The sequence below is a fragment of the Diabrotica virgifera genome, chromosome 2 (assembly GCF_917563875.1).
Source record: "Diabrotica virgifera virgifera chromosome 2, PGI_DIABVI_V3a".
In the NCBI taxonomy this organism is placed as follows: domain Eukaryota; kingdom Metazoa; phylum Arthropoda; class Insecta; order Coleoptera; family Chrysomelidae; genus Diabrotica; species Diabrotica virgifera.
In genome coordinates this window covers 239,146,021-239,172,405 of record NC_065444.1, presented here as the reverse complement: position 1 = coordinate 239,172,405, position 26,385 = coordinate 239,146,021, and the positions used below count along the sequence as shown (strand labels likewise).

Genomic DNA, 26,385 nt, shown 5'->3' with positions numbered 1-26,385 from the left:
AATCTTACTTACCATGTAAACATTTGTGTTGGATTTACAAATCTTCAAAATACCTCGATAAAAATTGACTTGAAAATTGACTCGAAAAATTACAAAAAAACAAAAAAGGTTTAAAAATATTTTGTTTAACTAATGGTACCACAATAATAATTTAATTGGTACGTACACAAATATTTGGGGGTGTTTAAGGGAATAAAACCCCCATAAAAATTCACTTTTATTTTTATTTAGAGATGCTATTGCCATAATAATGCTACATGTCCATTTTCAATAAAAAATCTCTAATATTTTTCAATATATTGAAAAAAAATCGATTTTTATTTTGTAACTTTACTTTTTGTTAACTAAGGGTTATAACTTTTTTTATGTGCACATTTGTAAGGTACCTAAGTTAGGTTTAATCTAACTGTTTTTGGTCCCAGAACATGCGATTTAATTTATGACCTCTATTTTTGTTACACCCTTTATTTTGTGGACGTTTTAAAAACAAAAGTTTTTTAGTGTTTCATTATTTCATAATAACCGTTTATTGCAGGTCAGGTGTCATCAGGAATATACGGGATAAATAAGTCTGGTAAATATCAAAATACTTTTGCGTCCCGTAACTCTTTCTTTCAATATTCATTATAGCCATTCAACCATGTTTTAAATAGTGTATTATTAGTTTAAATTAATTAAACTACCTGTACACACTTTGTGTCGTACACTTGTAAAGGCAGTTGCTTGTAATTAGCAACAGAGAAGGCGCTATTTAATAAGTTAATCAACATGCTAAGACAATTTTACTCTTTAAGCGTCATTACTGGCAATGGAGACCAATTTATTTGCAAATCTTTTGGTTTAAATTAAGCATTCAATTACTCAGCATATTACTAGAGACTACAAGTCTATTATTCAAGATATTATTATTACATCTATATGTAGTTCTATAGGGAATGTATAAAAAAAAGTTAGGTGCTAAAAAAATATTCTGAAAAAGGAAACTATTCAATAATTTGTGATGGATTCGACTAAAAACTTTTGTTTTCTACACTTTCACGTAATTTATTATATTTTATTTTAACTACAGCTGTTTCGACAGTGTCTTTCTCAAGTGATATGTTTCTACTATGCGTCTACACTTTATAGGAGTGCTTTTTGTCTCTAGTTAAACAATAAAAATGTTTTCTTTGTTATAAGCCATCTACATATTTAAAATACTTGTTTTCATTTTTAGTGCACCAAAATTTTAATTTCTTAATCAAGTGAATTCAACAGTAAATAGGAACAGTTACCCAATCAACCATATTTACATAATCGTGATCTATTTCAAAGTCACCAGTACATTCAGATTAGTTGTTATTGTACCGCAAGTACTACCTATGTAAACCTTTACTTTCATTTATTGTTTGTTACATTAACTAATGTCAGAGAATTTATTTCTTGAATATGTATCGATTTTTGCAACACTGTTCGAATTGTCGAACGCAGTGGGACAAATTTAATACGTCGTTTATATTTATTAATATCCTAAATGTATTTCAGACAGAAAATAACACAGAATGTTAAATAAGTACTAAAAAATTGTTGTTTTTAACAGTTACTTGAAATTTTTGAAATTAATTGTAGTTCCCACACCACTTTTCAGGAAAAAGTTTTCATTTAGATCGATATCATTATTTTTCAAACCTTTCATTATTTTTTAAAATCATTATTTTTCAAAATATTCTACAATTTTTACTATATGTAAAAATGACATTATTAAGTAGTAGGGCTGATAGATGTACTTAAGCAGTACATATTAAATGTTAATAATAATGTTAACACTGTTTTTAAATGTTAACACTAATATCGAAACGGCATTTCAAATTTTTTAATCCCCGTTACTTTATTAAAAAAAAAAAACAAGTTATAAACAAATTAGAGCAATTTTCATATTTTCAAGCGCTATTTTGAAGGGAGTTTAGTTGAAATTTTGCATCCATCTAAAACTTACATAAAAAAAAACAAAAAGATGAGACCTCCTAAAAGTGTATATTTTATCGACAACAACTGCGTTTTGCAGTTAAAAAATATTAGGTCTTCTTCTCTTACTTTTTGGAGATTTTTTGATCTGTTTAATTCTGAAGCTGCCTCTGGTTAAGTTCCTGGGAGGTAGATTGCCAACTATCCCTCCATTTTTTAGGTGGTCTTCCGGGGGGTCTTGAACCGGGAGGATTGTTTTATAGGGCAATTTTTGGGAGTCTATTCTCATCCATTCGTCTTACATGGTTGTACCACATCCTCTTGCGCTGCCTTCCCCATCTTACAATATCTTGAATTTTGCATTGCTCTCTAATGTCTGTATTTCTTACTCTGCCTCTTCTTGTTTTCCCCACTATTGTTCTTTGGGTTTTCATTTCGGCAACTCAGCATCTCTTTCGTTTTGTTGGTGTCTTCGCGCACTTCTATGCCATATGTCATGATCGGTCGTATGCAAGTCTTGTAGATTCTAATTTTACTATCTGTGCGCATATACGGATTTGGCCAGACTATCTCCGGCAGACATCCTGACAATGCAGATGTTTTGTTGATCTGACTCCTCAGGTCCATTACTGGGTCGTGATGCTTGATATATCTATGCCCAGATATCTGAATTGCATCACCTTTTCTATGGGGTTGTTCTCAACCACTAACATACATCTGAGCGGATCTTTTGCTATTGTCATACATTAATTTTTGTTGGTAGAAATGTTCATATTTAGTTGGCGGCTTACTTAAAAGAACTGAAAGAGATGTCTCTGAAGATCATTTTCTGATTCAGTAATAATTGCTGCATCATCTGCGTAACACACGATACGAATTCTTTTGTTGCCCATTCTATATCCGAGATTAAGAAATGTTACTTTGTTTATAATTTTGCCCATGAGTAGGTTAAACAAGAAGGGGCTTAAACTGTCTCCTTGTCTAATTCCTCCCGGTGTTGGAATATTTTCAGTGAACTGGTCTTCTGCTCTAACTTTGGTTACGTTGTTATTATTTAGGTTATGGACTATCTTTGTTATGCTGGTCGGTGTTTTATTTTCTATTAATATATTTAGAATGTCTCCCAGGCGAACTCTGTCAAACGCCTTCGTCAGATTAATGAAGCAAATATAAGCTGACATGTCGAACTCTATAGCTTTTCTTTTATTTGTTTTATTATAAATACTGCGTCTGTTATAGATCGCCCCCTTGTAAAACCTTGTTGTTCTTTACAATTAGTGATTTGCCTTTCCAGCAGGGGCGGCTCGTGATAGTATAAGGTGGTGAGGCACACTACACCTGAGGGATTTTACTAATATGGTTAGCTTCTCTTTAATGGCCAGAAGGTAGATTTTGTGACGTCATAACGCTAGGACCAATAATCCCGGACAAAAAATCCTCACAAATTATCCCTGGGCAAGAAATACCCAGACAAATAATCCCCGGACAAAAAATCCCCACAAAAATCCCCGGACAAATAATCCCCGGACAAAAAATCCACACAAAAAATCCCGGACAAATAATCTACAAAATTTTTTTAATCAAAATATCCCCACAAAGAATTCCGTACAAAAAATCCTCAAGAAACATTTGCTGTCGATTAGTTCTCTAAAACTTTTTCAGTGAATGCGATCGACTCAAATGCTTTCAGCCTCAGTGCAGAGAGTTATTTTGAATTCCAATTTCATATTTAAAACTTCAAATTCTACATAACAAGAGTGTGCGTTTTTTCAAAAATCGTGGAAGATATGGGGAATGAGCTAAGGCTGTGGGAATCATGTTGCAATATTATTCGCTTAAATCTGTTGCTCACTCTGATTTGAATAAGTATGTTCAAAAAAATTTTACAAAAAAAAACACAAACACATCATACAACATTTTTGAAACACTTAAAAACCACTTTTTTTATGTAAATGTAACAAATAAATAAAGAAAAATAATTTATTATGTAGTTATATATTTTACAAAAAAAACACAAACACAAAATACAACATTTTTGAAACACTTAAAATAGTATATTATTTACAACAAGAGAGAAGAAAGACATATTTCTCACGAGCGCAGAAGTTTGTTGCCACGAGCCGAGGTACGATGCAAGTACCGCAAATCAAGCGAGGGAGAAATATGTCGTTTTCTCACGTGTTGTACACTGTACTTTTTCTATGGATGCGTTTTTGTCAAGAGTTAAAACTTCTAAATTAAATAATTTAGTTGCTTTGATGTAGATTATATGCCAAAATTGAAATAAAATACATATTATACACATATGTAAGTATTTAATATTCTTAATATTTATATTGATTTAAATTTATAGTTTAAATTTAAATTTATAGATTAATTGATTTAAAATTATAGTTTCCAGTTATATTTGAACAATTTTGAAAGGTAATTCCTGGTAAGTTTTGATTTGACACATTTTATTTGACAAACTTATTTGTGTTTGTATTGTGCATGTTACCATGGAAACCGCGATTCTACGTATGAAACCCGTGAGAAAAAATATTCCTCACTGCAATGGCCGACTTATCTCACAGTCTGAGAAATTGTTCGTTTTGAATGTATGTAAGTAGTGAGAGAAGTTGCACATTGTATAGCATCCAGAGAAAAACTACTTTTGTATGTAAACGTTCGATGTGGAAGTGGAAACGTTAATAAAATAATTTTTTAAGTTAAATTGTATAATCTTATTTCTCATTTAGAATAATAAATTACATAAATGCCACAAAGAAATAGCTTCAGAACAATATTTTAGGTGATGATGAATAATGATTTAAAATGAACACTGTTTTAATTGCATATCCATAAACTTCTAAAATATAATAATCCATTCGTATATACCGCGTGTACATAGAAAGCTATGATCTGCAATAGACTTGTACTTGAACTATTTAGTCATTTCAGTTCGGCTATTCCCATTCCGTTCCACGGAGCCTGAGGCCGTTCGGCTATTCCTATTCCGTTGCGCGGAGCCCGCGGCATGCCTCAAGGTAGGATGATTTTTGTACCCGTGTTGAGCTGCCCCCCCCCACTTGCAAAAATTAAAAAACGAATAGCCCTGATTTATGAGCTATTTATGAGCTCTCATATTCCGCAAACTAAAAATTTTGAGCTCGTTCCACTGAGCAGGAATTTAATACTTTAGTGGGGGGGCTGAGTCAGCCCCCCCACTACTTAAAAATAGGAATATTGAATCGGTTTTTGCGGCAGAATTACGAGCTATTTATGAGCTCTTGAAATTATATACTTTCGATTTTTGAGCTCATCCCCTTCACCCCCAAACAACCCTTTAATTGATTTAACTTAAGAGAAAAATGCTGAGAAAACTTAAAATATATCGTATTGAGGATATAATTCCTATAGCGTATATACTCTAAGAATAAACTATTAAATCACGTGCATTTCGATTATTGAGCTACAACCCCTTCGCAAGAAAACCACCCTATCTTCCCGGCTTAAGAGAAAGTTGTACTTGAAATGCATTAAATTAATTATTTGGCGACTACATATCATTTAATAATTTATAAGCTTTCAAATTACGCGCATTTAAATCAGTAAATTGCAATTTATTTTATATAGTGCAGTCACTGAAAGTAAAAATCAACGATTACCTTCAATTTCGGTGAACCTTCATCGATTTTTACGAAAATTGGTCAGTGGTTAGAGGATACCTCAAGAAACAAAGGTGACATGATACCACCTTGCGCCTTTACCCTGAGGGTGGATACCGCCCCTTCTCGGGGGTGAAAAATTATTTTATAAAAAATAACTGCACAAATCTATAAAAGAACAAATTATAAGCAAAATGTATTTTATAAAGTTATTAAAATAAGTCAATACTTTTTAAGTTATTAAAGATCAAAAATTTTAATTATTTGTGAAAAAAATGCATGTTTTGAAGCGGTTTTTCGTAAATCACTGAAAAACTGTAAGTTTTTACAAAAAAGTTAATAGTAGTTTTATTCGTATAGCTTATATTCTAAGAATAAACTCTTAAATCACGCGCCTTTCGATTATTGAGATACAACCCCTTCGCAAGAAAACCATCCCATATTCCCGGCTTAAGAGAGAGAGTTGTACTTAAAATAATTAAAAATTAATTATTTGTCGACTAGATATCGTTTAATAATTTATGAGCTCGCAAAATATACGCATCTCAATTATTGAATTGCCATTTTCTTTCTATAGTGCAGTCACTGAAGGTAAAAATTAACTATGACCTTCGATTTCGGTAAATCTGCATTCATTTTCACGAAAATTGGTGAGCGGATTTTGATGCTATCAACTTTTTCTGGAGCTCATTTTGGATAGGTATTTCTAAGTACTTTGATAAGTATTTACTACCTAAGTGTTATAAAATGCATCTCTTTCCCGTTATTTAAGCTTGAATCCTTAGATTTGAACAGTCGCAGAAAAAATATACATTTAATTACCAATAACTTACTTTAAATTAACATTAAAGGGTTTTTCAAGTAAGCAATTTATTATATTTTTTATTGGCTTCAATTTTAGTGATGAACACTTTTTTGTAAAAACTTACAGTTTTTGAGTTATTTATGAAAAATCGCTTTTAAACATGCATTTTCTTTCACAAAAATTAAAATATTTGATCTTTAATATCTCAAAAAGTATTAATTTATTTTAATCACATTATATAACAAATTTTGCTTACAATTTGTCCCTCTCTCGATTTGTGGGGTTATTTTTAATAAAGTAATTTTCACCCCCGAGAAGAGGTGACATATACCCCAGGTTAAAACCCAAAGTTGTCATTGTTAATTCGTAAAAATGAATGGAGATTTACCGAAATCGAAGGTCATAGTTGATTTTTACCTTCAGTGACTGCACTATAGAAAGAAAATGGCAATTCAATAATTGACATGCGTATATTTTGCAAGCTCATAAATTATTAAACGATATGTAGTCTCCAAATAATTAATTTAAATTATTTTAAGTACAACTCTCTCTTAAGCCGGGAATATGGGATGGTTTTCTTGCGAAGGGGTTGTAACTCTATAATCGAAAGGCGCGTGATTTAAGAGTTTATTCTTAGAATATAAGCTTTACGAATTAAACTACTATTAACTTTTTTGTAAAAACTTACAGTTTTTAAGTGATTTACGAAAAACCGCTTCATAACATGAATTTTTTTCACGAATAATTAAAATCTTTGATCTTTAATAGCTTAAAAAGTATTGACTTATTTTATTAACTTTATATAATAAATTTTGCTTTTAATTTGTTATTTTATTGATTTGTGCAGTTATTTTTAATAAAATAATTTTCACCCCCGAGAAGGGGCGGTATCCACCCTCACAGTAAAGGCGCAAGGTGGTACCATGTCACCTTTGTTTCTTGACGTATCCTCTAACCACTGACCAATTTTCGTGAAAATCGATGAAGGTTCACGGAAATTGAAGGTAATCGTTGATTTTTACTTTCAGTGACTGCACTATACAAAATAAATTGTAATTTACTGATCTAAATTCGCGTAATTTGGAAGCTTATAAATTATTAAATGATATGTCGTCGCCACATAATTAGTTTAATGCATTTTAAGGACAACTTTCTCTTAAGCCGGGAAGATAGGGTGGTTTTCTTGCGAAGGGGTTGTAGCTCAATAATCGAAATGCACGTGATTTAATAGTTTATTCTTAGAGTATATACGCTATAGGAATTATATCCTCAATACGATATATTTTAAGTTTTCTCAGCATTTTCTCTTAAGTTAAATCAATTAAAGGGTTGTTTGGGGGTGAAGGGGATGAGCTCAAAAATCGAAAGTATATAATTTCAAGAGCTCATAAATAGCTCGTAATTCTGCCGCAAAAACCGATTCAATATTCCTATTTTTAAGTAGTGGGGGGGCTGACTCAGCCCCCCCCCCACTAAAGTAATAAATTCCTGCTCAGTGGAACTATATAATTTCAAGATATTATTTACTTTTTTCATAAAAATACAAGTATTCCTACATAAATCTCCTTTAATTTAATCTCCAATCGATCTATTTTTGGTCCCGCAGAATGTGATTTAATTTATGACCTGTATTTTTGTTACGCCCTGTATAGCTAATATGTACGTTTTACAATAAAAGTTACATCAAATATTATTTAAAAAATAAAAAAAAATTGTTTAAACAAATTTGATGGTGTATATAACAATTAGTTTATTTAAATAACGTATATTCGTAATGTACGTAAAAAGGACATACAAATTAAAAAAAGAAACAACGAAATAAATAATCGAGAACCAGAGATACAGTTAATACCTTCCCCCCTCTCATCGCTATCTTAAGTTTCAACGCCGGCCGATTTTAAGGGCCACATTTTTAAGCTTTGTGGACAATTTCCTTGAAAATAAATCTTTTGTATAATTGGTACATTAAAACTTTGAAGTATTTTCTTTCAAATGCGGCTAATTTTATTTCTTAATTGTTATAAATAAAGCTGCTGTGAATTAAAAATAGAAGGGGGTTAACTTCGTCCCTCATTGTCCTAGGACAATTGTTTTTCTTTCTAAATGTGGATAAAATTCAGTCTTTCTAAATATGGAAAAATAATTTTTCTACGGGTAACGGTTAAAAAGTTATTCCAATTGTTTATAAGCAAAAAATCGACATGTTTTTGCAAAATAATTTAAAATTATTTAAAACACTATTTAAAATTATTTTTTGTCATTTTTTTTAAATTAAGTTAATAGCACAAATCTTCTTTCATAAACTGTGCAAAGTATTACTGTAACCTCATCGTTTTCTGACTTATAGTGTTGCAAAAAAAGTTAATTTGAGATAAACAAATTAAATACCTTTTAAACTATTTGACCAATTGCTTTGAAATTTAGAATTTAATTTAAGCACCAGATGTCTCAGCAATCTGTGTAATAAGAAAGTTCTAACTTAATTTTTACATAAGTTATGAACATTTATAAAATCTCTTTTATGAATTATATTACAATTTTCTAAGTAACAAATAAGGATAGGGATATACAGCGAACGCCATATTAAAGTTTTTTTTATGGTTTATCAAATTCTTACTCTCAAATTTGTTTAAAATGCTTCACTTTTTAGTAATAGACGAAAAAAGCGAAAATTTAGGATTTTTAATCTTCATTTGTTTATAACTATGTATATCATCAAAATCGGCTGCAGGAAACATATAGGTTAGTAATATAGATGTCCATACCACTCAAAAAATTTGGATTCGGCCTGGAGGGGGATGTGTCACGAGAAACTCTTATTTCTTCTTCTCATTGTTTGATTTGCGTGTATAGAATAAATTGCTATGTAGAAATGCTATCAATCAGTGTCCCCGTTTAGGATTTTGTCCTCTTCAGGGTTTGTAGTGAATGTAAAATGTGGCCGTAAAAGCAAACAGTCCGAAAAACACACTGGGGCATGTGTCGTGTCCTGGTGTTTCTGGTGTTCCTGGGTTATGCCAGACGGTGGTGTCCAGAAGGCTAAAAAGACAACAGAGAAGAAAGTTTGATGGAGTTGTTGTTGGTTCCATAGACATTTACGTGTACTGTCCGTGCTTTGCTCTCGACCAGTCTCCCTAGAAATCCTTGTACAACGACAGGCGAACCTGCGTCCCTCGTCGGCGGTTAGGAGGTGGCTTTTAAGCGCAGCGTGGACAGTGAGCGTTCGAGTGATGAAAATAGTTGCGGCTATTTTCTTGGGAAACCGCAAAAAACCAACTTCTCCCTGTTCGGGGTAGGGAAGAGGATGTGTTATAGGTGGGTGCGGAAGGCTAACGGGGTAGCCTCGAGGATGTTTTCGTATTCTACTGGGAGTTCGTCAATGCATGTTTGCATTAGAGCAGACGGTAGATGAAATTTTTTGCGTTTGGGCTTTCGGTAGAATACGTGGCCGGAAGATGAACAGGAACATTTGAGAGATTCTTGTGTGTCGGAGGGGGGACCGTTGATTACTTTGATTGTGAAGTTCCTGTTCAGAGAGTTTATTCTCTCACTGATTTTGGGGATGTTTGAGATGTTATGGATTTCGTTTGAGGGATATCTCCAGTGCTCGTAGTTGCATCTACGCAAGATTTTACGTTCCACTCGCAACAACCTCTCTTTTTTTGCTCTAGCGCAAAGAGACTAGAGGCATGATTAGTACTATTATTTCTCTGGACTATAGGTGATGTATTTAAATATCTATTTATTTTGTGCTAAATGCCCTGGTCTAGTACATAGTACTTTTCTAAACAAAACTAACACATTTTATATGTACAAAAATTTCTGCTGAAAACTTATCCACATGATCCACGCTACTGAATAAAAAAGGTAGGTACTAACTAATCCATATAACGGTCCTTATATGACGTAAATTTTGAATCTCTTACAATTCATTCATGGTCGTATAACCAACCCATAAACACGTAAACCCACAGCATACCAAAACCGCTAATAATGTGAAATTCTATTTATACTTTTTCTTCAGCTGATTTCATCTTTCAACTTTGGTATTTACAGTTTACCCAAGAAAAGATGTTTACATAACGTACCTACCGAGTTGTTAACAGTTTGAAAAATTTAGTTTTAATGTTTAATTAATTCATATATTACCAGATAGGATTTATTAATCATCTCAACAGGTTTTCAGATGTTGCAATAACTTTTTTACATTTTTACAATGTCTAATTTATTGTGTCTTTCAAGGTTTGATCATAATTTAAAAATATTTATTTATTTTTTCTTTTCACTTAGGCACGAAAACTTCGAAAAACAGTATATAAACTTCCAAACTTATGTAACATACAGAGACGTCAATTGCGATGTATACTTATGTCTGGTGGATTACAAGAAAGCGTTTGATCGAGTAAAGCACGGAGTGATGCAAGGCTGTATTTTGATATTCTAATTTTCAATCTCTACTCTTACTCCAGGTAGCTGACTACTTTTTTCAGTTATTGTAGACCTATAGGAAGAAAACCTTCCTGTTTCCTGCCTAGAGTTCGCGTCCGTTTTTAATTATTAACAATTTAGTGCAAAAATCGCGATTTTCTCGATTTTTGCACCCCATTCAAAAGCACAGTTGACATAAAACTACAAAAATAAACTTTTTAGAACATTGAAAAACCTTTAAAATTCCGATTTTTTATAGTTAAAAAGTTAATTTGTTGCTACGCAAACTGCAAGATAAGTGAAAATCGTTATTTGTTAATAACTTTTAATAAAACTACTTTAGAATTTTAGTGTTTCACCCACAGTTGGGTATTGGGGTACTTAACAAACACTCAAAATTTGAGACCGATCCAGTAATTAGTTTAAAAGTTATTCTATTTGTTTATCCTATATATGTATATCCTATGTGTATCCTTGTATATCCTTTATTTTGCAATAACATAAGACAGAAAATAGGTAAATTCTGCGTATGTCAAATGAAAGTAGAAAAGTGATTCTATCAAAATGTGATTCTATAAAATTTTTGAAATTTTGTAGATTATAGACGTTTAGAATAACTTTAAAAATATTGGCCGTAGAAAAAATAATTTTACATTACACGAATTTTAAAAAATGTAGTCCAATTGGTGACTAGTCGTGATAAATGAAGGGGGAGCTGGGAGCCGACAAATGCACGTTTTCAAAAACTAAAAAAGGCAACTTAAAAGTACTATTTATTATCATTTTCTATATCTCGGGATCTACTGAAAATATTTTGATCTTTCTTTTTTTAATTTGTATGTAATTTTTCTGTACATTACAAATATATAATGCAATTTGTCTATTTGCAATTTGACATTTATTAATTAATAAACTGTCTAATTTGTTTAAACAATTTTTGAAAAAAATAGTTTTTTCCCAAAAATCCATGTTTTTAATCATACTATAATTATTAATCATAGAAAAAGTTAAGGTATACTTTAATAAATAAATGATCTTCAATAAATAATTATCTAATAAAAATAATTTATTTATTAAAGTGTACTTTTTCTATGATCATTAATGATACCATGATTAAAAAACTAGATTTTTGTTAAAAAAATATTTTTTCCAGAATTGTTTAAACAAATTAGACTGATTCTTAATTAATCAATTTATAAACAAATTGCATATTTGTAATGTGCGTAGAAATTACATACAAATTAAAAAAGAAAGATCAAAATCCATTGAGTTGATCCGGAGATACAGAAAATTGTCTTGGTTTGAAATTGCTTTTTCGGTGTTTAGACTCGGTGGATTCGTAGGTTCCCCCCAGTAACCGCTTGAACTACATTTTTGAAAAATCGTAGAGGGTGCTGTGAAGATGCAAGGTTTGTGCAAATTTTTTAACAAAAAATACAAATCCCATTTTAAAATAATATACCTTTTACCAAGACCAAAATTCTTTATTAAATTTTACAAATCCCATTCTTTAAAATGGCATCAATGAAATTCCTTAATTAATATAAACAAATTAGCTGTGAATTAAAAAAAACACATGGCTAATTTTCTCCCAAATTAACCCAGGCTAATTTATTTGAAAATTCGTGTTAAAATACTAGCTTTTCGAATATATAAACAGATTGTTCCTACGGACAATATTTTTTAAGTTATTCTAAATGTTTATAAACTAAAAATTTCAAAAATTTGGCATTAGGATTTTTAATTATATTAATTAATTTTGTATCTTTTTTTAATACATTTTGATAATATCAGTCTTCTACTTTCATTTGGCATATTCAGAATTGCCAAATGTTCATTATTTTCTGTCTTATGTTATTGCAAAATAAAGGTCTCTGGGATAAACAAATAGAATAACTTTTAAACTAATTAATGGATCGCTCTCAAATTTTGAGGGTTTATTAAGTACCAAAATACCCAACTTTTGGTAAACCACTAAAATTCAATATTACAAAGTGAAATTTAGTAAAAGTTATTAACTAATATCGATTTTCATTTATTTTGCAATTAGCGAAGCAACAAATTAACTTTTTAACTTTCAAAAATCGGCATTTTGAAGGTTTTTCAATGTTCTAACAAATTAAATTTTGTAGTTTTATGTCAACTACTTAGCTTTTGAATGAGGTGCAAAAAATCGAAAAAATCGCGATTTTTGCACTAAATTGTTAATAATTAAAAAACGGACGCGAACTCTAGGCAGGAAACAGGTAGGTTTTCTTCCTATAGGTCTACAATAACTAAAAACGAAGTCAGCTACCTGGATCTTTGAGCATCCTGGGAAAATCCTTATTTCTCTGGACTATCTGAAAGTAGTGCTTGCTGCACTCTCTGACTGGACTGAAATAATGATGCGGCTGTAGTTTCGTGTTGCAACGAAATTAAAAATAGTTATTCACTTTTTATTCGATTTACATATTTACTCTGGTTGGAGTATGAAGGGAACCATTCTCGTTGGAACTTTACCGCGCTGAGCAGATGGCAGACGGGACGTGAATTATAAATTGTAAAATCTTCCTTAGTCTCAGCATCCGTTATGGCTTGCAAATTGTAGAAGCCTCGGAGGTGTTACCAGAGAAGGTTCCCATTGTTTTCAGTCTGGTAGGATGTAGAGTAACATTTGTGGATGTTGTTTTATGTGCTATTTGATTGAAAACTTAGTTTTTTTTATCAAAGTTCTTTAACCTTTAACTACACGCGCTGGCGTATTTTGTACGCCAGATGTAAGAATTCTACTGCAAATATATTTAAAAATTTAATTTTTGACCTGGTTTATCTCTCTAACCTATCACTGGAATGTGCTTTACAATTTGGTTTTAGTTTCGTTATAATCGGCGTTCTGGGAAGATCGTAATTTACAGTTTATTATTTATTGTTTCCGGTGGTGGACAATATACGCCAGGATTATAGTAATATAAGTAGTAATATAAGTACATCTTTCGATTGTTTTTTAGTCATTATGGCACAAAATATGCTTATCTTTATAAACAATAATTTTTTTCATGCAAAAAATCACATTTAAAAAAAATTTTATTAGTATTTTTATTTATCATGGAATCAGATTCCAGTTCTAAATCCCAATTTGCTTATAGTCCGTTCTTTAACGGTAAAATATTGCAAAACCTCTAAATTTTAAAGAACCGCTTGGATTGACATGAAATTTGGCATACACATAGCTAACAAGTCAAAGAAAAAAAGTGATATGGTGCCGATATGTGCTTTTGCCCTTGGGGTGGTGTTCACCTTCTCTTGGGGGTGAAAAAATATTCGTCCAAAGAAAGTCAGAAAATGGATAAACTAGCTAATTTTAAGTAACTTTTGTTCTATAGAGTTTTTTCACTAAGTCAATACTTTTCGAGTTATTTGGCAGTGAATATGTTCATTTTTTCAACAAAATAACCACGCTTTTAGACGGTTTTTCGCAAATAACTCAAATAGTAAGTATTTTGTCGAAAAAACATTCTTAGCAAAAATATAGCCTGTAAAAAATTTAAAAAAATGGTGTATACATCACGTCTGTACACCTAGTAGAAGCAGAGATATAGCTAATAAAAAATAGGTTCATATTCGTCAAATTCCAAATGGAATAGTTTAATGTGAAATAACCAAAAATTAAGCACATTTCGGGGAAAACTCATTACAACTTATTTAAAGTGTTAAAAAAAAGCTTCATTTTTGTTTTATAAAAAAATTTCTAGCATCAAAATTAAACAACTTACGCTCAAAATAAAGTTTGTCCCTTTTGGTTTTGGTAAAAAAATCGAGAAAATCACCCCCTAATTAGTATCTTAAATGAACTTAATCGTTACGACTTCACAAGTTTCTTGACTCGTGTATATATTGTTTATATGATCTGTAAGTTTTATGGGTTCAAAGTCCTTATTATTGAAAGGGCTGTAGTTAAAAGGGGTTGAACGAGTCACTGATCACGAATGTATGCAAATTTAGAAACACCAAATCTTAATCAATTTTTGTCTAACAGAAAAACCAAAAAATACATGATATTCAGAAAAGCAAATCTGACTTTTTTTGTTTTTCGAGATTTTTGGTATCTCTAACAATTTTTAAGTTATTTTGAAAAAAAAACATATTTTTCAAAATTTAAATTTTTAAAAATTTTAATTTGAAACCAAATTTTTTCAAAAATAAGCAATTTGAATCGATGAAACTTACAGATCATATAAACACAACATAAGTAAAATAATTTGTGGAGCGGTAACGATTAATTTCATTTAAGTTGCTAATTAGGGGTTGGTCTTCCCGATTTTTTTTGCAAAAACAAAAGGGACAAACATTATTTTGAGCGTAACTTGCTTAAATTTAATGCTACAAACTTTTTGTAAAAACAGAAATAAAGCTCTTTTTAAGCACTTGGGTTTTCCCCAAAAAGTGCTTAATTCTTTGGATATTTCACGTCGAAATATTCTATTTGAAATTTGGTGAATATGAATCTATTTTTCATTGCCTATAACTCTGGTTCTACGAGATCCAGAGACCTAACGCGTACACCATTTTTTTTACTTTTTTATAAGCTATATTTTTGCTAAGAACATTTTTTTCGACAAAATACTTACTTTTTGAGTTATTTGCGAAAAATCGTCTAAAAATGTGGTTCTTTTGTTGAAAAATGAACATATTCACTCGCAAATAACTCGAAAAGTGTTGACTTGGCGAAAAAGCTCTATAGAACAAAAGTTACTTAAAATTAGTCAGTTTACCCATTTCCGGACTTATTTTGGACATATATTTTTTCACCCCCAAGAGGGGATGAAAGTCACCCCCAGAGTAAAAGCACACATCGGCACAATATCACTTTTTTTTTGACATGTAAGCTATGCGCATGCCAAATTTCATGTCAATCCAAGAGGTTCTTTAAAATTTAGAGCAAAAACCGTGAAAGAATGGACTATTACTGAGAAGGAACTCCAAGTATTCACTTATGCCGAATAAGGTTTATAACAAACAACTAAGTGTATTTTTTCAAAAAAAAAATAAACAAATCCGCTGTTTTTAAGTGTATTTTCTTGTGGCGTACAAAGTACGCCACGCGTGTAGTTATGTTATAACTTGATGCGCGGGTAGTTAAAGGTTAATAATTATCAACATTCAAAAGAAATGTATTATCAACATTCAACCGCATACAATCACTCGCCAAACAATGACATAAAACTAATAATCGGGGACATTAATTTCAAGATTGAAAAAGAAACCAAATATGTACATGAGAATATTAGATAAGCATAGCCTCCATGATACAACTAATCAAAATGGAAGCTTATTAATAGACTTCGCTGCTAGCGAGGGAATGATCATAAGCTCAACCTGTTTCCCTACAAATAAATCATTATGTTAATAGAGAGAAGAACGACAAAAAACGTTATAAGCACATAAACAGACAGTAGAAGAACAAACACACAAAGACCGAAAAATTAAACCTGGGCAACCTGAAAAATCCAGAAATAGAAAAGCGATTGCGAGAAGAACGGAATATAGAACTCCTATGACAGATGGAGGAAACAATACAAGAAAAATGGAATAAAAGGTTAAAAGGTTAACATGGTAAACGGCTAAAAGATGATAGGCAGTAAACAACCGCAAAGCAAACAACATTGGTTTAATGAAGAATATAAACAATCAATAGACCAAATTAATAGACTATATGTGCAGTATACTCAAAGAAGAACACCAGAAAGGCGCGAAAAATTAGAAGAGAACGAAGCAAAACCTATTTTACTTTAAATCAGGCCCGAGGCACTACACAATTTTTGGGCCCCTAAATATGATTTAATAATAGTAATAGTAATAACTTTTTAAATGAATTATATAATTATATCTTCTTCTTCTTCTTCTTCTTGTAATAGGACTATGTCCTGTTTCTTCTGTTACAGTCTTTGCTGCGATCCGGAGCTCCAACTCCATTACCATCGTTTTTTGGGTCTACCTATGGGTCGCTTGGTGTTGGGCTTCTGTGTTTTCGCCCGATGCGCCATACGTTCAGGGTCCATCCGATCTACGTGGTCTCTCCACATGCGTCGTCTCGCTCTTGTCCATCTCACTACGTCTTGAACGCCTAGCTCTCTCAATGTGTCTTCGTTTCGTATTCTATCTCTGAGTGTGATACCTCTTATGGATCTTAGGGTTTTCATCTCTGTTGTTCTCATTATTTGTTTGGTCTTTGTTGTCTCGGCCCTTGTCTCAGCTGCGTATGTCAGTACGGGTCTAACACATGTCTTATAAATGCGGACTTTGCTTTCGGTGCTCATATATTTATTCCGACAGATTATATCCCTCAGAAAATCAGATATTCTCGCTGCTTTCGTTGCCTGCTGTTTTGATTCTTGCCACAGATGCCTGTCGCTAGATATTTCCACACCTAAGTATCTACAATCCATTACCTGTTCGATTATATGGTCGTCCACTACTAATTTACATCTAATTGGGTTCCTGGATATTACCATCGATTGGGTTTTCTCTTTGGATAGTGTCAGGTTATACTTTTCGGCGGTTATTTTGAATTTTTGTAGTAGGCGTTGTAAGTCATCTTCGTTTTCGGCTATTAAGATTGCATCATCTGCGTAGCAAAGTATTCTCATGGTTCGGTTACCCATTTTGTATCCCTGATCCATTATGTTAATACTACCTATAACTTCATCCATTATTAAATTAAATAGGCATGGACTGAGGCTGTTCCCTTATCTACTGCCTGCATTGATTTTGATTTCTTCCGTGAGCCCGTGTGTGGTTTTAATTCGTGTTTTGTTGGATCTATTGAGCTCTTTGATTATGTTTCTATACTTCTGACCTATGTTTTTCTTTTCAAGGATAGTGAGCACGTCCTTTAATCGTACTCTGTCGAATGCTTGTTTCAGATCTACAAAGCATGTGAACATGGGATTGTCGAATTCTATTGATTTCTCAACTAATTGTCGCATTATGAAAATAGCGTCTATTGTAGATCTGTTTGGGCGAAAACCCTTTTATTCTTCCGATACACCGGCTTTCTTATATATTTTTTGGGATAGAATTTTTGTCAATAGTTTTGATGTAGAATTGAGTAGTGTAATTCCTCGGGAATTCGTAGGATCTCTCTTTACGCATTTCTTGTAGATGAGTATTGCTATACTCTCTCTCCATTCCTCTGGTACTGTCATGTTGTTTACAATTTTTTGGAATAATGTTGTTATCTCTTCTATTATTTTTGTGCCTCCGTATTTAATTAATTCGTTTGGTATATTATCCGGACTGGTGATTTTCTATTTTTTGATCTTTTGATTGCTTCGTTTACTTCTTCTTGGGTGATGTTGTCATTCTCTGTTTCTTCTTGGTGAATGTTTTGTAGGTCATTTCTTTGTACTTCATTATTATCGTCGTTATCGTCTTTGTATAGATTCTCGAAATGAGTTACCCATTCTTCTGGTTTTATTGCGTTAATTTGTAATTCTTCGGTAACCGGCTTCTTCCTGTTCCTCAACATGTTCCATACCTTCCTTTGACCTCCTCGTAAATCATGTTCCATGTCATTTGAGAATTTTTCACAATATATTTGTTTTAGATCTTTGCTTCTGTTAGTTGTTTTATTTATTTCTGATTTATACCTTTGATACTCTTCTGGGGTCCTATTGTTAATATATCTTACTTATGCATCTTTATTTTCTTTTGCTAAATCTTTGACTTCCTGTGTGAACCATGGTTTTTGGTTTCTGCCGCTGTTTAAGTCAATTGTTCTTTCTCCATTGGCTTCTTTTGCAACTAGTTATATGATTTTTAATTTTTTCCCATGCTTCGTTTATATTGTCTGTGATTTCAATAGGGCTAAGATTGATCTTTTCCTCTAGGGCTAAGATATATATAATTATATAAATTATATAAATAAATAAAATTTATATTTAATTAACTAAACATTGTTTGAATACAGTGTGTCGCATTAAAGATGAAGACAGCTTTATATTTCGGCTATTAAAATAAATACAGATTTGAAGTTTTGCACAGTCATATAGGTTGAAGGTTTTCATTTTTTTAAGGTACTCAACTGAAATTTAAATTTTAATCGCAGCCTACTGCGAAGCCACAAAGTAAATTTTCTATATTTTGCTTCGCGTTAGAGATATCGGAAAAAGTTATTTGAAAAAGTGCTTCCAAATCTTATTCTAACCCCTTATACCAAATTGCATGACAATATACGCACTTTTAGTTTTTTCAGTATTTGTAGTCAGGATCCTAAATTTTGTCTGTCCCGAGATGCATCTCGGGCCACCTAATTTTAAGTTTTAGGATCCTGACTTCAAAAATGACAAAACTAAAAGTGCGAATTTTGTCATGAAATTTGGTAACTGGGGCTAGAATAATATTTGGAACATCTTTTTCAATAACTTTTTCCGATATCTCTAACTCGAAGCAAAATATCGAAAATTTACCCTGTTTGTGGAGTCACAGTAGGCTGCGTTTAATTACATATAAATCTCAGCTGAGTATCTTAGGACTAAAATTTAATGATTGCTATTATTCGTTCAAGAACGTTTCTCCAATATTCTTTTTCTTCTAACGTTACAATTTGTCCTGCTGTACTACTTTTCTTCATTGACAGCCAATTTATGAAATATGTTCAGGAGATTACTCATGTTGAATAACTGTCCTATTGGTATTTTTCAGTCATTATATCCATCGAAAGTTAGAAAAGCAATAATTTTCGTGGAAATCAGTTTACAAACGTAACAATAAATACGGCTACATTTAGGGCTGTACACTAACCACTCGCGAAGAATTTTTCCCCATCAGCTTTCATTTTATAAAAAATTGCACTTTGCAAATGTCTGGTTTTATTATTATCCAGTTGTGTAACACATTCACTAACTTTATCAAGATATTGTTGAAATTCCAGATTTAAATGTTTCGGCCAATCTCCTATATCGCTAAGAAAAGAGTTATTAACATTGTCTGTTCTATAGCAGATGACGGAGATATATGAACTTGCGACAAGTGAAGTCGCTTGAAAATCAACAGTGGAGTCATCATTTTTCATTTCTTGTTCATAAAATGAAATAATTTTGAAAAATTATTTTGTTATTGCAATAAAAAAATTTTTTGTGATCTTTCCCGGCCCCATTAATATGCGGGCCCGAGGCAGATGCCTCATGGGCCTAGTGGTAAAATAGGCCCTGGAACGAAGAAATGCAAATGAAATATGCCGAGGAAACAAGAGGAGATACGAAAGCGACCGAATACTAAAAGTGGAAAAAGATTTTAATCAGGATGACACTAGAGAACCATAAATTCTGAACAACTCAGAGAGGGATATAATATACACCACGCATGAATTTTTTTTATAAATATTGAAGGAGAAAGATGGACACAAAACAGGAAATAATGGAAACCACCAAAGCACTAAAGAATAATAAAGCTTCAGGTATTGACAACAAAACAGCTGACATTGTCAAAATGCCACTTGATTATCAAACCTCTAAAGTAGTTAACGATAAACTAGTTAACGATAAACGATCTTATGAGAAATATTAACAAATGTCAATTTTTTATGGTTTCAACTATGATATAAAAACTGGTTGCCAAATCTGGTTTAGTTTCTTTTTGAATTTAAATAAATTCGCTATTAATGTCTTTTCTGGCCAGATCTTCAGGTTTGTAACTGTAAATAATAATTTATTAATATTTATGTTGTTAATGAATAAAATTAGTAGACAAAACAGATAATTCAATTTTTAATTAAATTTAAATGTTTACATCTCTAAATGCAAAAAGTTTCTTAAGTTTTCCTATTGTGAACATCATAAATGTTAAACGATCATTTAGATCTCTTCTGCTTGTGAATATGGGGTGGACACTTCCCATACAGTGTTTGATATATTTGTGTGATCCTTCTCAATTATTTCATTTATCTTTCATCGTCATTTAACAAAAGTTTGAATTGTTCAAAGTGTATAATATTTAGTAGGAACTTTACAAAATTGTCGAATTTTAAGATTTAGTTAGAATACTTGCATTATTTTCTTTCAGAACCAGATTTTACCATATTTTTCAATAGTCTTAATAGTCATCAATAGTGTTTTCAATGGGAAGGTTAGGAAATTGAGTGTATGAACGAAGTAGGAAATTATCAGATATAAATTTAAAGGAAGTATAAAAGTTAACTGTTTTAACCTAATATTATAATATTACTTCCCTGTAAAATATGTAAATTAAAAAAATATGTAAACTGAAAAAATTAAAGAAAAAATATTAAAAAGTAAAGAAATGAAAAACAAATGGTACTTGAACTTAAAAGATACAGTTTTCAGATTGTCGCATTACAAGAAACAAAGCAATTAGGGCAATACAGTCAGGAAATAGAAGATTACTTATTCTTTAATAGTGGAGGGCAAAATAGAATGCTGGGTACAGGCTTTTTAATACATAAAAACTTTAGAGCATCAATTGTCGAATTCAGAGCAATATCCGATAGTCTGAGTGTTCTTAGAGTAAAGGGAAAATTCCAAAAAATTTCATTTGTAAATATTCATGCACCTTCGGAAGAAAAAGAAATAGAGGTAAAGGAAGAGTTTTATAACCTACTGGACCAAGTATATGAAACCATCCCCAAATATGATCTCAAAATAGTCCTTGGAGATACCAATGCCAAAATAGGTAGAGAGGACATATTTAAGCCTACTATAGGAAAATACAGCTTGCATCCAACAACGAATCACAATGGACACATGCTCATCGACTTTGCAAGAGAAAAAAACCTTTTAATAAAAAGTACCTACTTCCAGAGAAAGGAAATACACAAGGGCACTTGGAGATCGCCGGACGGTCAAACGGTAAACCAAATAGACCATGTTTTAATAGAGAAGGATGTAGAAAAAAGCATAATGCATATACGTACATATAGAGGGCCAGATATAGATTCAGACCACTTTTTAGTGGGAATAAAAATGAAACAAATAATACCTATAAATAGAAACAGAAACAGAGAAAAACGCATGATGAACAAGCTAGTCAGGTTACAAACAGAAGAAGAAAAAAAGGTATACCAGTTGACACTTAACAAGAAACTGGAACTTATTACAGAAAATGACAATGTAGAACAAACATGGGACTTAATTAAAAATACTTTAAAAGCCGTAGCAGATGATACTGACAAGCCAATCAAGAAACAACAAAAGGCATGGTTCAACGATGAATGCAAACTAGAAATAGAGAAACGGAACAAGCTACGATTAGAAAGTCTAAGACTGAAATCAAAAACAGCGGAAACACTTTACATAGAGCAAAAAAGAAAAACCAGCGCAATTTTACGAAATAAAAAGAGAAAATTTTACGAAGATAAGTTGAAAGACATTGAAGAGAATTACAAAAATAATCTTATTAGAAATTTATATCAAGGCATTAAAAATCAAAAAAGAGAATATAAACCACAGCCCATTTATTACAAAGATAAAGAAGGAAAAATGATATTTGATGACCAAGAAATATTAAAACGATGGAAACAATATTTTGATGAATTGTTAAACGGGGAGTACACAAATAATCACAATGAAGAAGACACAGATCATGGAAATGAAGAACACATAAATCACGATAATGAAGGATACACAGACGCCATAATGAGTATGCAAAGAGACAGTACGGAAGATATAGCACCATCCCTAAATGAAGTTGAAATTATTATTAAGAATCTAAAAAACTATAAATGTCCTGGAAGTGATTCTATAACAGCGGAAATGTTAAAATATGGAGGAGCGCAGCTGACAGACAAAATACACAAATTACTAAAAAACATATGGGAAAAGGAAGAACTACCAATGGAGTGGAAGCAAGCAGTGATATGTCCTCTTTATAAGAAGGGGGACAAAGCAGAATGTCAAAATTATAGGGGCGTGGCACTATTAAATGTAATATATAAGATATTAGCAGTCCACATCAAAAACAAACTAGCAAGAAGTCTTAACAATAGCATAGGTGAATACCAGTGTGGCTTTAGAAAAGGAAGAAGTACTATAGACAACATCTTTACTTTAAGAGAAATACAAGCTGAGAGCTATGAATATAATAAACCAACAATGGCACTCTTCTTAGATTTTAAGCAAGCTTTTGATAGAATAAAAAGAAAAGAAATATATAAAGCGTTAAAAAATCTAGAAGTTTCACCAAAAATAATAAGAATGATAAAGCTTACACTTACGAAAACAGAAAATAAAGTAAAAGTTAATAACAAACTAACAGAAAATTTCGAAGTGAAAGAAGGAGTACGACAAGGGGATCCGTTGTCATCACTGCTATTTAATGTAGTATTGGAAATGATAATAAAAGAGGCTAATATTAACAGATCAGGACATACCTATATATCACAAAAAACATCAATGTTTGGCATTCGCGGATGATGTAGTAATTCTATCCAGAAGCAAGGAACAACTAAAAGAGGTAGTAGAACGACTAGAAAAGGCAGCTCGAGAAAAAGGACTTTATATAAATGAAACAAAAACTAAGTATATGGAATGGACCGACAAAAAATTTGAACAAGGGCAATATTTAATGATAACAACGAATGAAGGAACAATGTATAAATTTGAAAAGGTAGACAGATTTGAATATTTAGGGACCTTATTTTCTAGTAAACCAAATATCCGGGATGAAATACACAAAAGACTAATGTCAGGGAATCGTTGCATATATGCACTCAATAAAATACTCAGAAGCAAAAATATATCCAAAGCAGCTAAATTAAGAACGTATAAAACTGTGATACGACCAATAGTTACGTATGCCTCAGAAACTTGGACTATGACAAAAACCGAGCAATCAATGTTACAAGTATGGGAAAGAAAAATACTTAGAAGGATATTTGGGGGAAAAATAATCAACAATCAGTGGACACGAAGAACAAACAAGGAGTTAGAAGAATTGTATAAGGAGCCTAATATAATTGCAGTTGTAAGATCACAAAGACTTAGATGGTTAGGACATGTCCAAAGAATGGCCCAAGTTAGAATGCCTAAAATCATGTTAAGCGCTACAATAGGTGGTAAAAAGAGAAAAGGAAGACCTAGGACCAGATGGAGCCATGAAGTTAATGATGACCTGAAGTATCTCAATGCAACCAATTGGAAAGAAAAAGCGAAGAACAAGCAAGAATGGAGGAAGATTGTAAACCAAGCCATGAGCCTGCTTGGCTCGAAGTGCTAATGTATATGTATATATATGAAATGAAATTAAAAAAAAATGATAATACAATCTGCAACTGAATACAACAAATGGCATAACATAGTAGGAAAGACCCTTTATCAAGTGATAGCTATCAAATTGGGACTTCTCCAAACAAACCATATTACATATAAATACGTTTCTGAGAATATGCTTGAGATTGACATCTACAAGCTATACTGGGAACGAACTATGCTCACAGACCAAACAGTGGCAAATGTTCGTTGTCGAACGTATTCGGTTCGTATACTAAACAGATACGAAGCGAATACGTTCGATATCGCTTCGTTATCGAAGGTATTCGCTTCGTATACTAAACAGATACGAAACGAATACGTTCGATAACGAAGCGAAAGGTCAAAAATCGAGGCCCTGCGTGTTTGATATAACGAAAATATCGCAAAGTACAGAGATCTGGATATTTAAATACGGAGATAATGGAAAGTGGAAGGTACCCAGACAATACCGATTGTTATTATTTTTCCTACTGGAGTCATTCCGAAGAATATCCTAGAAAATAAAAGAAGCTGGTTCTAAATTGACATCTCTATAAGACCGTGCAGAAAGCTGCACTACTTTCCAGATGCGTACGAAAATTTTTGGGAGATACTCCAGCATACCAAGTCGCAGAGCCCCACCAGAGCTCAATCCTTCTGTTACCATAGGTATATTACCTGGGATGAGTGAATTTTCCCCTTAGAGAGAGTGTGAGCCGTATGGTTAAATCTGGATAATAATAATAAAAAATAATAAAAAAATTAACAAAAAGATATTAAAAAAAGAAAAAAGAGAAAAAACATAATATTAATTAAATAACACACGCAAAGAGAGCCTAAAGGTGTGTCTAAAGGATCCGAGTTGGTGAACCAGGTTTAAGTCTTAGCGCTGTGACAAAAAATTAATATTTTTAGTATGTATTAGTATTTAGTATCTATTAGCATTTAGTACTATTTGTCTAATTCCTTGTTTGTATGCATGTAATATCCTTATATTTAATATTGTATTTATTGTATTGTATTGTATTTATTAGATATTTATCGTGGCTGAATGGACCAAGATCAAGCAATCCAAAACCATGGAATAAATTTTAAAAAATTATTTGATATCGTAGTAGTCCTATGCCTACATCAAAAACATCAGGCTATTTGCAAATCGCAGACTATATGTAAAATTCGTTTTTAGGCGGTTGAGTACGTTGCTACATTTTTCTTTCTGGGACTTTTTTTTGCTACATTTTTCTGATTCTTTTTCTTTATCGTACCTTTTTTATCTTTAAAAAATTTATCGTACGTTCGCAATAATAAGAAGTGATGAAATTTCTTAAGTATCAAAAATTAAAATGTTCCCAGTCACAATCAGGGCCTATTTTACCACTAGGCCCGTGAGGCACCTGCCTCGGGCCCGTATTTGAATAGGGCCCGGAAATATCACCAAACAAAACATGTTTATTACAATAGCAAAACAAATTTTCAAAATTCTTTCATTTTATGAACAGGCAATGATAAATGATAACCAAAAGAGTTATAATTAAGTGGATAGGCGCAAACTTTCGGCTTCAATGCTCTTTAAATGCATTCATTTTTTCGAATCCTCAAAAAACTAATAAATATTTTTTAAAAATTTAGACGCAGAATGAAAGATTACATTATTACCGAGGGCCGAATGTCCCTTAGAATAAATAAAAAGTTTCTTCTGAATAAGATACATATTTAAAATTAAAAATCACACTCAATTTTATTTTTTTTTTTCACTACTGTAACTTATTAAAATAAACATTATCCAAGATTTCAGGGTTTGGCCCTCGGTAGTAACGTAATCTTTCATTCTGCGTTTAAATTTTTCAAAAATACTAATTAGTTTTCTCAGGCTTCGAAAAAAACGAATGCATTTAAATAGCACTGAAGCTGAAAGTTTGCGTTTATCCCCTTAAACAATGTTTAATTGTTTAAATATACATTTTATTTATTGTTAATAAAAATTTTATATTCTCGTGCAACTATATTTCAATTAAATAATTAATACATTTAAAAAAATATTATTATTATTAAATTATATTTAGGGGCCCGAAAATTTTGTAGTGCCTCGGGCCTGATTTGAAGTAAAATAGCTCTGGTCACAATCTCATATTTAACAAAGAAAACTAATAAAAACACAACCACTCAAAATAATGTTATCATAACTGTTTTAAATTCATTCATATATATTTGCAATTATGATAACCTAACGCTCAGTGTCCTATTTATAGATCGGGTCCTAATTCTAAAATGAAAAATGGTTTATTAATTTCATGAATATTTCCTTATTAAGAACAAGATTACTATGTATAGGAAA

The 26,385-nt window shown here is 31.8% G+C and overlaps 1 protein-coding gene across 1 annotated transcript in view; it reads right to left on the bottom strand.

The window, feature by feature from the left end:
* The window catches only part of LOC114328529 (chaoptin), a 149,754-nt gene that overhangs the window by 122,999 nt on the left and 370 nt on the right, over positions 1–26,385 (bottom strand). The gene's annotated exons all lie outside the window — the stretch shown is intronic.